This window comes from Saimiri boliviensis, chromosome 11 (genome assembly GCF_048565385.1).
Source record: "Saimiri boliviensis isolate mSaiBol1 chromosome 11, mSaiBol1.pri, whole genome shotgun sequence".
NCBI classification, from domain to species: Eukaryota; Metazoa; Chordata; class Mammalia; order Primates; family Cebidae; genus Saimiri; species Saimiri boliviensis.
The window spans coordinates 26,841,455-26,856,621 of record NC_133459.1 but is presented as its reverse complement, the minus strand read 5'-3'; the positions used below and the strand labels follow the sequence as shown (position 1 = coordinate 26,856,621).

At 47.0% G+C, this 15,167-nt stretch overlaps 1 protein-coding gene and 1 pseudogene across 1 annotated transcript in view; one reads left to right on the top strand and one right to left on the bottom strand.

The window, feature by feature from the left end:
• Nucleotides 1-15,167, bottom strand: part of LOC120366114 (glyceraldehyde-3-phosphate dehydrogenase pseudogene) — a 448,321-nt pseudogene that overhangs the window by 64,243 nt on the left and 368,911 nt on the right.
• Nucleotides 1-15,167, top strand: part of PTAFR (platelet activating factor receptor) — a 45,246-nt gene that overhangs the window by 14,109 nt on the left and 15,970 nt on the right. Inside the window, exon 2 of the mRNA XM_003944583.4 lies at nt 2,392-2,600. The gene's annotated coding sequence lies outside the window, so the exon portion shown is untranslated. The remainder of the gene's footprint in view (nt 1-2,391; nt 2,601-15,167) is intronic.

The window sequence follows — 15,167 nt, the reverse complement described above, 5'->3', positions numbered from 1 at the left end:
TATATGATAAAATGTTCATATATGTGGAATTTGCTTTAAAATGTGACAGCCAAATACGAAGAAAGGAAGGAGAAAGAGAAAGTAAGAAAGACAAAGAAAAGAAAGAAGGATGAACAGAGAGTATGAAGAAGAAAGAAAGGAAGAGGAATAAAGGGAGGGAGGGGAGAAACAGAGAGTGGAGCAGAATATTTTACTTCTTTATTTATTTAAATTTATTTATTTTTTTTGAGACGTCTCAAACTTGTGACCTCAAGCAGTTTGCCTGCCTCAGCCTCCCAAAGTGCTGGGATTACAGGCTGAGCCACCACACCTGGCCAATGTGTGTTGTTTTAAACCACTAAGTTTGTGGTAACGTTTTTACAGCAGCCATAGGAAGCTACCGCAAGGATGTATTGTACTCTGCCTTCTCTTTTTGTGTTATGTCTGAAAAATTTTCTAACAAAGTTGTGTCTGAGCATGTGCGATTCACACCACCACCTATGAAACAGTCTTGCCAGGAAATCGAAGTAGAATCAGCAAGTTCAACCACCAGTTTACTCCTGTTACCAGAAGGAAATGGATCACAGGGATTCGCTCAACAAACGCAGATGATAAGAAACATCCAGAACAAACGACCTGTTTTCTTCAATAAATAACTTCTAAACAAGAAGAAAAGACATAGGGAGAAACTATTCATTAACAGAGAATTAGGAGGTGGAGTGGTAGGAGCGCATGCCTGTAATCCCAGCACCTTGAGAGGTCACGAGTTTGAGATTAGCCTGGACAACGTAGTGAGACTGAGGTCGCACCACTGAACTCCAGCCTGGGTGACAGAGCGAGACTCCATCTCAAAAAAGCAAGAGGATCACTTGACACAGGAGTTTGAGACCAGCCTGGGCAACACAGTGAGAACTCGCCTCTACATAAATTAATTAATTAAATAAGGAGAATTAAGAGACATAGCAACTAATTGCTACATTAATCTTCTTGGATCCTGATTCAAACAAAAGTTGGCAGGCGGAGCGGGGAAAGAAAGAAAATGAGCTGGGTGTGGTGGGTCATACCTGTAACCCCAGCACTTTGGGAGGCCAGGGCGGGTGGATCACTTGAGGTCAGGAGTTCAAAACCAGCCTGGCCAACATGGTGAAACCCCATCTCTACTAAAAATAAAAAATTAGCTGGGCATGGCAGTGCACATCTGTAATCCCAGCTACTCTGCAGAAGGATCACTTAAAACTGGGAGGTGGAGGTTGCAGTGAGCTGAGATTTTGCCACCGCACTTCAGCCTGGGCGACAGAGCGAGACTCCATCTCAAAAAAAAAAAAGAAGGTGATTTGTCCTTTGAGAGCCCTTTTTGGCTTTGATAAGGGACATTAGGAGGAGGAGGCTGGCCCAGACACCCATCGTGGAGCTGAGGCTGATGCTGACGCAGGCCCCTGACTCTGCTTGCACCTGCCTTGCTGTGGGACCCTGGTCCTGTCGGGACCTCAGTCTCCCTCCCTGTGTAGGAGGTTGTTGGCTCGGCTGATGTGTCTGAGGGACTTGCTTGTTTAGACAGGCACCCTTGGGCCTGGTGCCTGGGGGTACTCAGTAGGTGCTTGTTGGCTGGTTAAAGAAGTGAGTGGGTAAATGAATTGGAAACTGAGGCCAGGACTCTGGCTCACCCCTCACTTATGCACACAGAATGCTCCCACCGGCTCACTTTCACACATACCCCCACATTCACACTCACATTCACACATTTATGTGCGTTCACCCCCGACTGCCCACCCCACTTCACCCACATGCTCCCATGAACTCACGCACTGCCCAACCCAGGCTCCAGATCTCAGGGAGCTTCCGCCTCCAGCCCCGCAGCTCTGTTCCCGTGGGATTTCTGGGCTCAATGCTTCTTGGTCACTAGGGATGCCCTGCCCAGTCGTGCCACTCACCACAGTGGCTCTTCTGAGTGCCTCTCATCTCTCTCCATTTCATGTCCCAAGGCCACTCTCTTTCCTCCACTCCCTGTCTTTGATTTTCTCTCTCACCCCCATCCAGAGACACACAGACACGCAGCGCACAGGCACCCGCTCACTGTCTGTGTCTCGTTGTGGACCCTCCCTGGTCTTTGTCCGTGTATCTCCTCGTTCCTCTCATCACTCCCAGTGTTTACATCTTTTCTCCTGAGCCTCGCTCCCCCATCCCTTCCTCCACCCTCTCATTTTTTTTTTCCTGACTCCCTCCCACCCCACTCCGTCTCTCCTTCCATTTTCCTGGTCCCTCATCTCTCCTCCCTCCTCTTCCTCACCCTCATGCTCTCTTTCTCATTTGCTTTCTCTCTCCTGCTTTTCCTCTTTCTCACCTCAGCTCCCCGGCATTGGGTGCTGTCTATACCCCACCCCGTCCCTTGCTCTATGAGGAGTCTCTGTGCAGTCCCCAGGTCCTGGTGGCCCAGCTTGGAAGTTCCTGTGGCACCCGCTGAGAGGCCCTAGGGTCACAGCGTTTCCTCCCAGGGGTGACTTGGCGGTGATACACTCTGTTTCCTCACTTCTGCAATTGCCAGACGCACAGAGGCTGAGGCTGGGGCCAGGACCAGGCAGAGACACACAGCCCTGCAGCTGCAGCCGCTGCCCCTGCTACAGGTAAGATGGGGTCCTGGCCCCTGCGGGCAAGGGGGAGGCTATAAAAATGTCCTCAGGAGGCAAACCAAGATCATGCCGCTAGGCTGCACAGGCGGGTGCTTCTATTTTCTTTTCTTTTCTTTTTTTTTTTTTTTTTGAGACCGGGTCTCACTCTGTTGCCCAGGCGGGAGTGCAGTGGTGTGATCACAGTTCACTGCAGCTTGGACCTGCCAGGCTCAGGCGATCCTCCCACCTCAGCCTCCACAGTATCTGGGAGTCTCATGTTAAAGAAATAACTTCTTGTGTTCAAACATTCCTGGAGAGCCCAACACCCATCTTTGGCTTTCTGAGTCTGAGGCAGTGCTGAGGTGACCGCAGAGACCTCGCTGGGAGGTGGTGATGGTGGCGATGGGGGCAGCTTGGATCTCGGGGAGCCAAATGACATCTGCTTGACAAGCTGTGTGGTCTTGGGCAAGTCACACTCCATCTCCGTGTAGTTTTCTAAATTGTCAAATAAGGATAATGCTATCTCCCCCACAGAATTGTTGGAACATATAAACGACCTGGTACAGGGCGGAGTACTTAGGAATGCACTAAATGCGAGGTTTGCCAGGTGGGGAAGAGGTTGCTGAAAATAACCAGGTTATTATACAAAGGGCCAAGCCCACAACCAGTGGCCCCTATCAGGTCCCAGGTGCTGGGGACAGGGCCCAGGCTGGCACCCACTGTCCTCAGCTGGCAGGAGGTCCAGACATGGGGTTGTGCACTTGCTCACTTGGGAAATATGACAGAACTAGCAGGCGCTCGCTCTCCCCACACCTTTAGGCTGCTTTCCATTAGCTCTGACTGAATAGCCAGCTGCGTTCCAGGTGTGTGGGGAGTGTGTGTGTGTGTGTGTGTGTGTGCGTGTGTGTTGGGGGAGGAGGGGTACGAGGTGTGTTGGGGAGTGCTAGGGAAGCAGAAAAGACACAACTATCTTTAAGTTCTGGCAAACCAGCTGGAGAAAGAGGTCAGCTCCGTAGATGAAGATGAGTCCTGGGACTGAGGTGGGCATCCGGAGTTTTGATCTCAGCTCCTGCTGACAAGCTGGGGCCTTGAGCCATTCGGAAGTTCCACTTTCCTCCTTTGCAGATTGGAGGTTAAACTACTGACCTCTGTGGGCTGGGCGCGGTGGCTCATGCCTGTAATCCCAGCACTTTGGGAAGCCGAGGTGGGTGGATCGCTTGAGGTCGGGAGTTTGAGACCATCCTGGCCGACATGGTGAAACCCTGTCTCTACTAAAAATGCAAAAATTAGCTGGGCGTAGTGGTGCAAGCCCGTACTCCCAGCTACTCGGGAGGCTGAGGTGGGAGAATTTGCTTGAATCCAGGAGGCAGAGGCTGCACTGAGCAGAGACTGCAGCACTGCACTCCAGCCTGGGCAATAGAGCAAGATTCCGGCTCAAAAAAACCAAAAACAGAACAACAACAAAAACTGACCTGTGGGTTTGCGGGAAGAATGAAATAAGAGGTAGGGGAGGAAAGTGCTTAGTCAATCGGAAAACGCTGCGCGAAGGGGACCAATGCATTCCCTGTAACACTGACTCGTGATAACTGCTGTGAGCACCTCAGGGATGAGGACTGTGTTTTGTTCACTCTTGTAGCCTTTATCCTTAGCACAGGGCTTGCAACAGAGCATATGCTTGGAATATACGCAGGACAGATGAATGATGAAGAGATCGTTGAGGTTAGAAGGGAATGGACGGTGAACCAGAGACCTAGTATCTGGTCCCAGTTCTGCCCTCACTGTACTCACCTTGGGAAAATCCTTTCTCATCCCCGGGCCTCAGTTTCCCCATCTGGCCATTGAAGGAGTAAGGAATTCACAGTTTATAGCATCCATGACAAAAGGTGCTTCCAGGAGTGAGTTTTCTCTGATTGGTGATGGGGTGAAAAGCAGGTATGAGGAGAGCTGGAATCCTGTTGTCCTTTTACAGGGAGCAGAGATTTCCCCCTCCCACCCCAGGCCTGTGAAGGAGGCCTTGTTGAAGTGGATGACATTCTCTTTCTTGGTGGCATCCCCCACTCCCCTGTACCAATCCCCTAGGTGGGTGGAGGCTTCGGCCTCAGAGGGGGCAACAGTGGAACAGCAGCCTGGTAGCACCCCTTGACGGGCCTGGGGGGTGTGTGTCTGGGTTAGGAGAGGAGCCAGCTCCTGAAGGGCAAATACTGGGACCCTGCTACAGCCCCCTCTCTGATCAGCCCTTCTTGGGTTCCTGTTGTGTCTTTGTGTGTGCAGGTGTGTCTGTGGTTATGTGGGGTGGACAGGGGGCTGGCTCTGGCTATGTCCACATGTACCTGGAATGACGGGCCGGGAGCATATCCAGCCTGCAGGTGGCCTGCTCCAGCCTGCCTTGGTCTCCCAAAGTGTTGGGATTACAGGCATGAGCCACTGCACCTGGCCCTGATAAGGACTTTATACACATTGTTTCATTGACTCTTCACACCACTCTGGAGAGGCATGTGCCTGGGCATTATCAGCTCCATTTTCAGGGAAGGGCCTGGGACTCAGAGGGAGGACACACTTGGCTGTGGTCCTGTGGCCAGGAAGTGAGAGAGGCAGGATTTGAACCCAGGTTTGTCTGACTCCAGAGTGTATGCTCTTAACCACTGTTCTCTAAATACTATACATCCTTTATTTCACTTGATGCTTACAAAAGCCCGGGAAAATAGATGTGTGTTACTATTCGTATTTTACACGTGGGGCCCAAAGGAGGCAAGCAGTTTTACCAAAGGTTGCACAGCTTTTAAGTCATAAACTGGGTCATATGACTCTAACTTAAAAATACACATCGTGCTTTCAAATTTGCGATCTCTCAGGCCGTTAATTTTTTTTTTCCCCTGTGGTGAAAAACCATAACATAAATTTACTCTCTTAACATGAATTTTTAAAATTTATTTTATAGAAATTGGAGCGTTGCTATGTTGTCGGGTCTGGCCTCAAACTCCCCGGGCTCAAATGAGCCACTCGTTTTGGCCTCCTGAAGTGCTGGAATTACAGGCATGAGTCACGTGTCTGGTCCCTCTTAACATTTTTAAAGTGTATAGTTCAATCATGCTAACTATATTCACATAGTTGTATAATACATTTCTAGAATGTTTTCTTTCTTTCTTTTTTTTTTAAATCCTGTGAGTGCCAATAGAATGTTTTCCTCATGGCTGGGCGCAGTGGCTCCCAGCACTTTGGGAGGTCAAGGTGGGCAGATCACTTGAGGTCAGGATTTCAAGACTAGCCTGGCCAACACAGTGAAACCCCACCTCTACTAAAAATACAAAAATTAGCTGGATGTGATGGTGCGTGCCTATAGTCCCAGCTACTTGGGAGGCTGAGGCAAGAGAATTGCTTGAACCCAGGAGGCAGAGGTTCCAGTGAGCTGAGATCATGCCACAGCACTCCAGCCTGGGTGACAGAGTGAGACTTTGTCTCAAAAAATAATAATAAATAATAAAAAAGAGAATGTTTTCATCTTGCATGAAACTCTACATCTGTTGAACATCTCTCTGTTTTCCCTTCCCCCCGGCCCCTGGAAGCCATCATTCTGCTTTTGGTTCTATGCTTTTGATGAGTTTAAATGTTTCATATAAGTGGAATCACATAGTATTTGTCTTCTTGTGGCTGGCTTATTTCACTTAGCATAAACGTCTTCAAGCTTCATCCATGTTGTAACATATGTCAGGATTTTCTTCTTTTGTAAGGTTGAATAATATTTCATTGTATATAGATACCACATTTTGCTTATCCATTCATCTGTCTGTGGAGATTTTAGGTGTTTCCATGCTCAATAATTGTGAATAATGTTGCTAGGAATAGAAATGTGAAAATGTCTTTTTTTTTTGGACACCAAGTCTCACTCTGTTGCCCAGGATGGAGTGCAGTAGTGTGATCTCAGCTCACTGCAACCTCCACCTCCTGGGTTCAAGTGATTCTCCTGCCTCAGCCTCCTGAGTATCTGTGACTACAGGAGTGTGCCACCATGCTTGGATAATTTTTTGTATGTTTAGTAGAGATGGAGTTTCACCGTGTTAGCCAGGATTGTCTCGATCTCCCGACCTCAGGTGATCTGCCAGCCTCTACCTCCCAAAATACTGGGATTACAGGTGTGAGCCACTGCGCTGGGCCTTTTTTTTTTTTTTTTTTTTGAGACAGTTTTTCGCTCTTATTGCCCAGGCTGGAATACAATGAAGCAATCTTAGCTTACCATAACCTTTGCCTCTCGGGTTCAAGTGATTCTCCTGCCTCAGCCTCCTGAGTAGCTGAGATTTTTTTTTAATTGCATTTTAGGTTTTGGGGTACATGTGAAGAACATGCAAGATTGTTGCATAGGTGCACACATGGCAGTGTGGTTTGCTGCCTTCCTTCCCCTCACCTGTATCTGTCATTTCTCCTCATGCTATCTCTTTCCACCTCTCCACCTCCGGTCCCTCCCCCATTTCCCCCCAACGGACCCCAGTGTGTAGTGCTCTCCTCCCTGTGTCCATGTGTTCTCATTGTTCAACACCTGCCTATGAGTGAGAACATGCGGTGTTTGATTTTCTGCTCTTGTGTCAGTTTGCTGAGAATGATGGTTTCCAGGTTCATCCATGTCCCTACAAAGGATGCGAATTCATCGTTTTTGTTGGCTGCGTAATATTCCATGGTGTATATGTACCACATTTTCCCTATCCAGTCTATCATCGATGGGCATTTGGGTTGGTTCCAGGTCTTTGCTATTGTAAATAGTGCTGCAATGAACATTCGTGTGCATGTGTCCTTATAGTAGAATGATTTATAATCCTTTGGATATATACCCAGTAATGGGATTGCTGGGTCAAATGGGATTTCTATTTTTAGGTCATTGAGGAATCACCACACTGTCTTCCACAATGGTTGAATTAATTTACACTCCTACCAACAGTGTAAAAGTGTTCTTATTTCTCCACATCCTCTCCAGCATCTGTGGTCTCCAGATTTTTTAGTGATCGCCATTCTAACTGGTGTGAGATGGTATCTCAATGTGGTTTTGATTTGCATTTCTCTAACGACCAGTGATGATGAACATTTTTCATATGTTTGTTGGCCTCCTGTATGTCTTCTTTTGTAAAGTGTCTGTTCATATCCTTCGCCCATTTTTGAATGGGCTTGTTTGTTTTTTTCTTGTAGATCTGTTTTAGTTCTTTGTAAATTCTGGATATCAGCCCCTTGTCAAATGGATAGACTGCAAAAATTTTTTCTCATTCTGTTGGTTGCCGATTCACTCTGCTGACTGTTTCTTTTGCTGTGCAGAAGCTGTGGAGTTTGATTAGGTCCCATTTGTCTATTTTGGCTTTTGTTGCCATTGCTTTTGGCGTTTTGGTCATGAAGTCCTTGCCTATGCCTATGTCCTGAATGGTTTTGCCTAGATTTTCTTCTAGGGTTTTTATGGTGTTAGGTCTGATGTTTAAGTCTTTAATCCATCTGGAGTTAATTTTGGTGTAAGGTGTCAGGAAGGGGTCCTGTTTCTGCTTTCTGCACATGGCTAGCCAGTTTTCCCAACACCATTTATTAAACAGGGAATCCTTTCCCCATTGCTTGTTTTTGTCAGGTTTGTTGAAGATTGGATGGTTGTAGATATGTTGTATTTCCTCTGAGGCCTCTGTTCTGTTCCATTGGTCTATATCTCTGTTTTGGTACCAGTACCATGCTGTTTTGATTACTGTAGCCTTGTAGTATAGTTTGAAGTCCGGTAGTGTGATGCCTCCTGCTTTGTTCTTTTTGCTTAGAATTGACTTGGCTATGCGGGCTCTCTTTTGGTTCCATATGAAGTTTAAGGTGTTTTTGTCCAGTTCTGTGAAGAAGGTCATTGGTAGCTTGATGGGAATAGTGTTGAATTTGTAAATTACTTCGGGCAGTATGGCCATTTTCACAATATTGATTCTTCCTAACCATGAACATGGAATGTTTCTCCATCTGTTTGTGTCCTCTCTTATTTTGTCGAGCAGTGGTTTGTAGTTCTCCTTGAAGAGGTCCTTTACGTTCCTTGTTAGTTGTATTCCTAGGTATTTTATTCTCTTTGTAGCAATTGTGAATGGCAGTTCGTTCTTGATTTGGCTCTCTTTAAGTCTGTTACTGGTGTATAGGAATGCTTGTGATTTTTGCATGTTGATAGAGTAGCTGAGATTATAGGCATGTGCCACCATGCTTGGCTAATTTTGTATTTTTAGTAGAGACAGGATTTCTCCTTGTTGGTCAGGCTGGTCTCAAACTCCTGACCTCAGGTGATCCACCCGCCTTGGCCTCCCAAAGTGCTAGGATTCCAGGCATGAGCCACCACACCTGGCCTTTTCTGTTTGTTTCTGAGACAGAGTCTTGCTCTGTCACCCAGGCTGGTGTGCAATGGCATGATTTTGGGCTCACTGCAACCTCCACCTCCCGGGTTCAAGTGATTCTCATATCTCAACCTCCGGAGTAGCTGGGATTACAGGCATCCACCATCATGTCTGGCTAATTTTTATGTTTTTGTAGAGATGGGGTTTTACCATGTTGGCGAGGCTCATCTTGAACTCCTGACCTCAGGTGATCAGCCCACCTTGGCCTCCCAAAGTGTTCAAATTACAAGTGTGAGCCACCTCACCCAGCTGTGTAGCTTTTATTCTTTGTTTTCTTTTGGGAGTTTTATAGTTTCAGGTCTTATGTTTAGATCTTTAATCCATATCTGGTGTAAGATAAGAGCCCATCTTCATTCTTCTGCATGTGGATATCCATCTTTCCCAGTGCCTTTTGTTGAAGAGACTATCCTTTCCCGATTTCGTAGTCTTGGTCCTCTTGACAAAGATTATTTGACTATGTATGTGGGGGTTTATTTGGGGTCTCTCTATTCTGTCCCATTGATCTATGTGTGTTTTTATACCAGTACCAAACCATTTTGATTACTGTAGCTTTGTAATATGTTTTAAAATTAGGAGTTGTCTTTCAGTTTTGTTCTTCTTTCTCAAGATTGTTTTGATTATTTTGTGTCCTATCGGCTTTCATATGAATTTTATAATTTTTAAAAAATTTCTATAAAAATTACATTGGGATTTTGCTAGAATGGCATTGACTCCGTAGATCACTTTGGGTAGTTTGGACATTTTAATAATATTAAGTCTTCCAATCCACGAATTTGGGATGTCTTTCCATTTATTTGTATCATCTTCAATTTCTTTCAGGAATGTTTGGTAGTTTTCAGTTTCAAGTTTTTTTTTTTTCTTCCTTGGTTAAGTTTATTTATTCTATTTTATTTATTTATTTATTTATTTATTTATTTATTTATTTATTTATTTTTAGACAGAGTCTTGCTCTGTTGCCCAGGCTGGAGTGAAAGTCGCAGGATCTTGGCTCACTGCAGCCTCCGCCTCCCAGTTCAAGCCATTCTCCTGTCTCAGCCTCCTGAGTAGCTGGGACTACAGGCATGCACCACAACATCCAGCTAATTTTTGTATTTTTAGTAGAGATGAGGTTTCACCATGTTGACTGGGCTGGTCTCAAACTCCTGAGCTCAAGTGATCCGCTTTCCTCAGACTCCCAAAGTTCTGGAATTATAGGCATGAGCCACTGTGCTCAGCTGGTTAAGTTTATTTCTAAGTATTTTATTTTTTTGGATCCTGTTGTAAATGAGATTGTTTTCTTAATACGCTTTTCGCTTAGCCCCATTAAAAAAAAATCTACACCTTACAAATGAGGAAACAGAGACTCAGTCACGGGATGAGCATAGTGGTTGAACTAGGACCTGACCCAGCTCTCTCCCTGCCAGGCGGTAGTCAGATGGATACAGAGCAGGTCATGCCATCCCTTTGCCCCATGCCCTTGCCAGCTTCGAGGAGCAAAGGTAAAAGCAGGACCCCAGGTCAAAGACATCTCCTCCTGGGGCCTCAGAGCCGGCGGACAGGCCTGTGACTACACAAGTTGGCCCAGGAGCGGTTTGCTTCCAGCAGAGACCACCACTTGTTCTAGGACAGTCAGGATGGACCTTGGAGTTCAAAATCCCAAGTCTGCCACTTCCCTGCTGTGTGACTGTGGACAAATCTGTTTTCTTCTTTAGTCTTTTTACCGTTAAAAAATTGGATATCTTGTAAAACCAGCCTCACGAAGATGATCTGAGGAGGAAATATGATTGTAGGCGAGATGTATCTGTACCTTTAACCAGTAAATGGTGCCTAGTGCCTGGAAATTAGGGGGGCTCCAGCCTTATGCTCCGCACAGAGCAAGGAGTACTTGGATCCAAGAGAGTGTGCCCACTTGGAACCTGGTGTTCCCCCACCTCAACCCCCCACCTCGATCACTTCTAGCCCTTGCCCTGTTGGTGAATGTACCCTCAGGCCTTCGGGGCTGCAAGGAGCAGGAGCTGTGGATGAACTTGGATGTATCTTATTTACAGATTATAAATACGTAGACTTTAGTACTTTTGACTTCAACCGGCCCCCCAAATGTTAGGGGCTAACATGACTGGTGAACCCAGCTTCCCGACCCACAATCTGGCCTGGAGAATCAACCAGCACATATCTCCTTTTGCCCATCTCCTGAAGCTCCCTCCTCTCTGGCTGTCCAGCTATGGATGAGAACCCCTTCTCCAGGTTCCCTAGGGACTGAGAATGTTTCCAGCAGGGATGGGGGCTGAATGCTGCACAGGGGAAAGGATAAGACAGCAGAATTCTTCTGTCTCCATGAATATTTATGCCCTCCCTACCATACCCCTAGCTCAGGGCCATGCCTGGGCCAGCTGCCCAGCCTTGATCCATCAAGGAACTGTGTCCATGTGTCAAACTGCGTGGTCTGAGCCTCTTTTCTTACCGAATGTTCATCCTCTTCCTGAACGGTTGAAAGCTTTGTTGGCATTAGCTGGAGGATCTGTCTGGAGCTGGCAGGAAAGCCAGTGCGTAGGTCAAAGCCCCTGGGTCAGAGGTGCCCCACAGTCCCCTCCCCTGGCTCCAAGCAGCTGGACCAGTGGGGAGAGGGAGGCTTGGTCCTGTTCCAGCCACTTTGTATGCTTATCACTGAAACCATTATTAGGATTGTAAGATTTTGCAAATGAAGACATTGAAGCCCAGAGAGGTGAGGTCACTTGCCCAAGGTCACACAGCAAGTAGATGGTAAGCCAGGCATAACTCTGTAGACCTTTCTGACTCCAGAGACCTTGTTCCCCCTAACCCACTGCACCCCAGTACACCTTCCCTGGGGAGACCACGCACATTTCTTTTGTGCCGGGGATTTTGGAGCAGTCATTAGGGCTTGGTCATTCATCTATTCATTCCTCAGTGCCTGATACTGAGATTAAAGAGATGAAAAAGATCTAGTCCCCGTCCTCAAGAAGTGCCCGGCCTGCCAAGGAACTAGCCATAGAAATTAACTTAAAACATATCGTGTTAGATGCTAGACTGACGAATGCGCCCAGTGCATGGGGACCCAGAGAAGGCGGCAGCTCATTTTGTCTGTGGCAATCGGGGAAGGCATCCCAGAGGAAGCACTCTAGATTAGGTCTTAAAGGTGAGTAAGATTTTTCTAGGTAAAGCAATAGCGAAAGCGGGATGCAGCCTGTGGAAAGGCAGAGAGATTTGGGGGGAAAATGGAGTTTTTAGGGAAGCAACAAGAAGTTCAGTGCAGCAACAGTAGAGGATGAGTAGCGGGGAACGTTGGGAATGAGGTAGGAAAGGAGCTTGGATTTGATCCTGGGCTGCATTTGATCCAGCCACGGAAGGTGTTAGACCAGGAGAGTGTGTGGCTGGCAGTGTGTTTTGGGGCACCGCATGTCTCAGATTTCAGTTCATGCACGAATCACCTGGGAATCTTAATTTTATTAACATACAGATTCTTTTTTTTTTTTTTTAGACAAAGTCTCGCTCTGCCACCGAGGCTGGAGTGTAGTGGTGTGATCTCAGCTCACTGCAACCTGTCTCTTGGGTTTAAGCAATTATCCTCCTGCCTCAGCCTCCAGAATAGCTGGGATTACAGGCACCCACCACCATGCCTGGCTAATTTTTGTATTTTTATGGATAGGGGGTTTCATTATGTTGGCCAGGCTGGTCTCGAACTCCTGACCTCAAGTGATCCACCTGCCTCAGCCTCCCAAAGTCCTGGGATTACAGGCATGAGCCACCACGCCTAGCTAACATTCAGATTCTGATACAGGAGATCTTGGGTGGGCCCAGGATTCTGCATTTCTAACAAGCTTGCAGGTGGTGCCAATGCTGCTGGTCCAAGGACCGCAGTTTGAGTCCTGAGTTCGCAGAGAGCTCTCTGCCTTGTGTGGCAGCTGCTCTGTCTGGGGAGCAGGTAATCCTGCCGTTTGCTAGGTGTTTGTTCACCCGACAAATGTTTATCAAACTTTTGCCCCAGCCAAGCTGCCTGAGTACAGGGGACGGGGAGAGGAATTGGAAACGCCACTCTCTGGTCCAGGCCACCACCATCTCTGACTTCCAGAATGGGCTTGCTGTTTCCATGTTTTCTCCCTACTATCTATTCTCTACCTGACAGCTAAAGCGAGTCCGATCACGTTACTTCCCTGCTTAATGAGACTGCAGTGGCTCTTTGATGCTCATAGAATAAAATGCCAACTCCTTACTACGGTTCAGGAGCAATCTGGAGCCTGCTGTCCTCTGATCACATCCTATTCTTCCCATTTCTCACTCCCTAGGGCCACACCCACCTTTCAGTTTCTTGTTCCTACTTCAGAACATGATGAAATAAATTACTCCCACTACAGGCCCTTTGCACATGATACTCTTTGCCTGAAAAAATCCAGATCTTCCCCTTACTTGTTCCTTTTTTCCTTTTTAGAGTTCAGCCAAGGGGAGACACAGATTTTGCAGGTTGCTAAAGCTTATACAATTTGAAGGGACCCTGCCTTTGAAGATACCAAATTACTAATATACAGTTAGATAGAGGGCCCAGGAGAGGGCTTTAAATCTTAAGTTTTATTGACTGACTGTATGGTAGGGCTGTCTCTGGTTTTGTTTATATGACACCTCCTCCAAGAAGCCTTCCCTGGTCATTCTACTTAATGACCCGGCTGGGTGTAGTGGCTTATGCCTGTAATACTAGCACTTTGGGAGGCCAAGGCAGGAGGACCACTTGAGCTCAGGCGTTCAAGACCAGCCTGGGGAACATAGTGTAACCTTGTCTCTATTTATTACAAAATAAAAATTGAAAAAAAGCCATCTACCCTATCTTCACGTTACTATGTTTATTTCCTTTATTAAATTCATCACAGTTTAAATTATCTTGTCACTCCACTTATTTTTGACTGTTTCCCCCAACTAGAATGTAAGCCCCTCGAGAGCGGGAACCTTGTCTATTTTGTTTCTGCAGACTCCCCAACACAGTGGGGATGTCAATAACTGTGAGGTGAATGAATGGACACTGTCCCTGCCTCTGGACGGCAGAGAAGACACATAGAGGCAATTTCAGTGGGATAAAGAGCCATGAGCTATGGAAGTCCAAAGGATGGGCACTTAACCAGGCCATGGGTGGAGCCGGGTGTTTAGAAAAAGCTACTCGGAGGAAATGAGGTCTGAGCAATCTCAAAGAATGTTCTAGTAAACATCCAGGCAATGACAAGGAAGGAAGGATTTCTTGGCAGAGGAAACAGTGTGAATAAAGTCATGAAAGTACAAGCTCTCAGGCTCAGAGGAGACTCAGCTGTTTACATTTTGGGTGATTTCAAGGGTTCTACTGAGGCAAAGATACAGCGATAGGCACTAATTTTGGGTTGGGGCCAGGGAGTGGGAGTCACATGGGGACCAGGAACCTGGGATTGAACGGAAAGCAGCAGAAGTAGGAAGAGCCAGAACGACAGGTACTGGCGGTACCAAGGGCAATGGCTTTGAGCCAAGCAGGGGCTCCACCAGGACACCCCTCACTGATTCTGGTCTTGTATCTGGAAGGAAGAGGCTACTCCTGCTGGGCCTCCTGTGGGGGCCGTGTGGACTGGGGAGGCTCTGATGTCAGGTAGACCCGAATATACAATCTCCTGGTTGGGCTCCTGGGAAGCCAACTTTGAAACAGAGATTCGCGTGCAGGCACAATTTTCCTGGAATATTTTATTTTCGTGTGTGTGTTGGGGGGAGGTGGGGGCCGGTGTAGAGATGCGGTTTTGCTATGTTGCCCAGGCTGGTCTTGAATTCCTGATCTCAAGCTATCCTCCTTCTTCAGCCCCCCAAAGTACTGGTATTATGGGCATGAGCCACCACACCTGGTCTTCCTGGATTTTTTTTTTTTTTTAGATGAAGTCTTGCTCTATTGCCCAGGCTGGAGTGCAGTGACAGAATCTCTGCTCACTGCAACCTCTACCTCCTGGCTCGAGCGATTCTCCTGCCTCAGCCTCCTGAGTAGCTGGGATTACAGGTGCCCACCACCATACCCGGCTATTTTTTTTTTTTGTATTTTTAGTAGAGACGGGGTTTCACCATGTTGCCCAGGCTAGTTTCATTTGTCTGCCTGAAATGATCGGCCTGTCTTGGTCTCCCAAAATGCTCACTACATTTTCGGAGTATTTTCGGAGTATTTTAAGGCAAATTCTAGCTCTCATACAATTTCATCCATCAACACTTAAGTATGCAC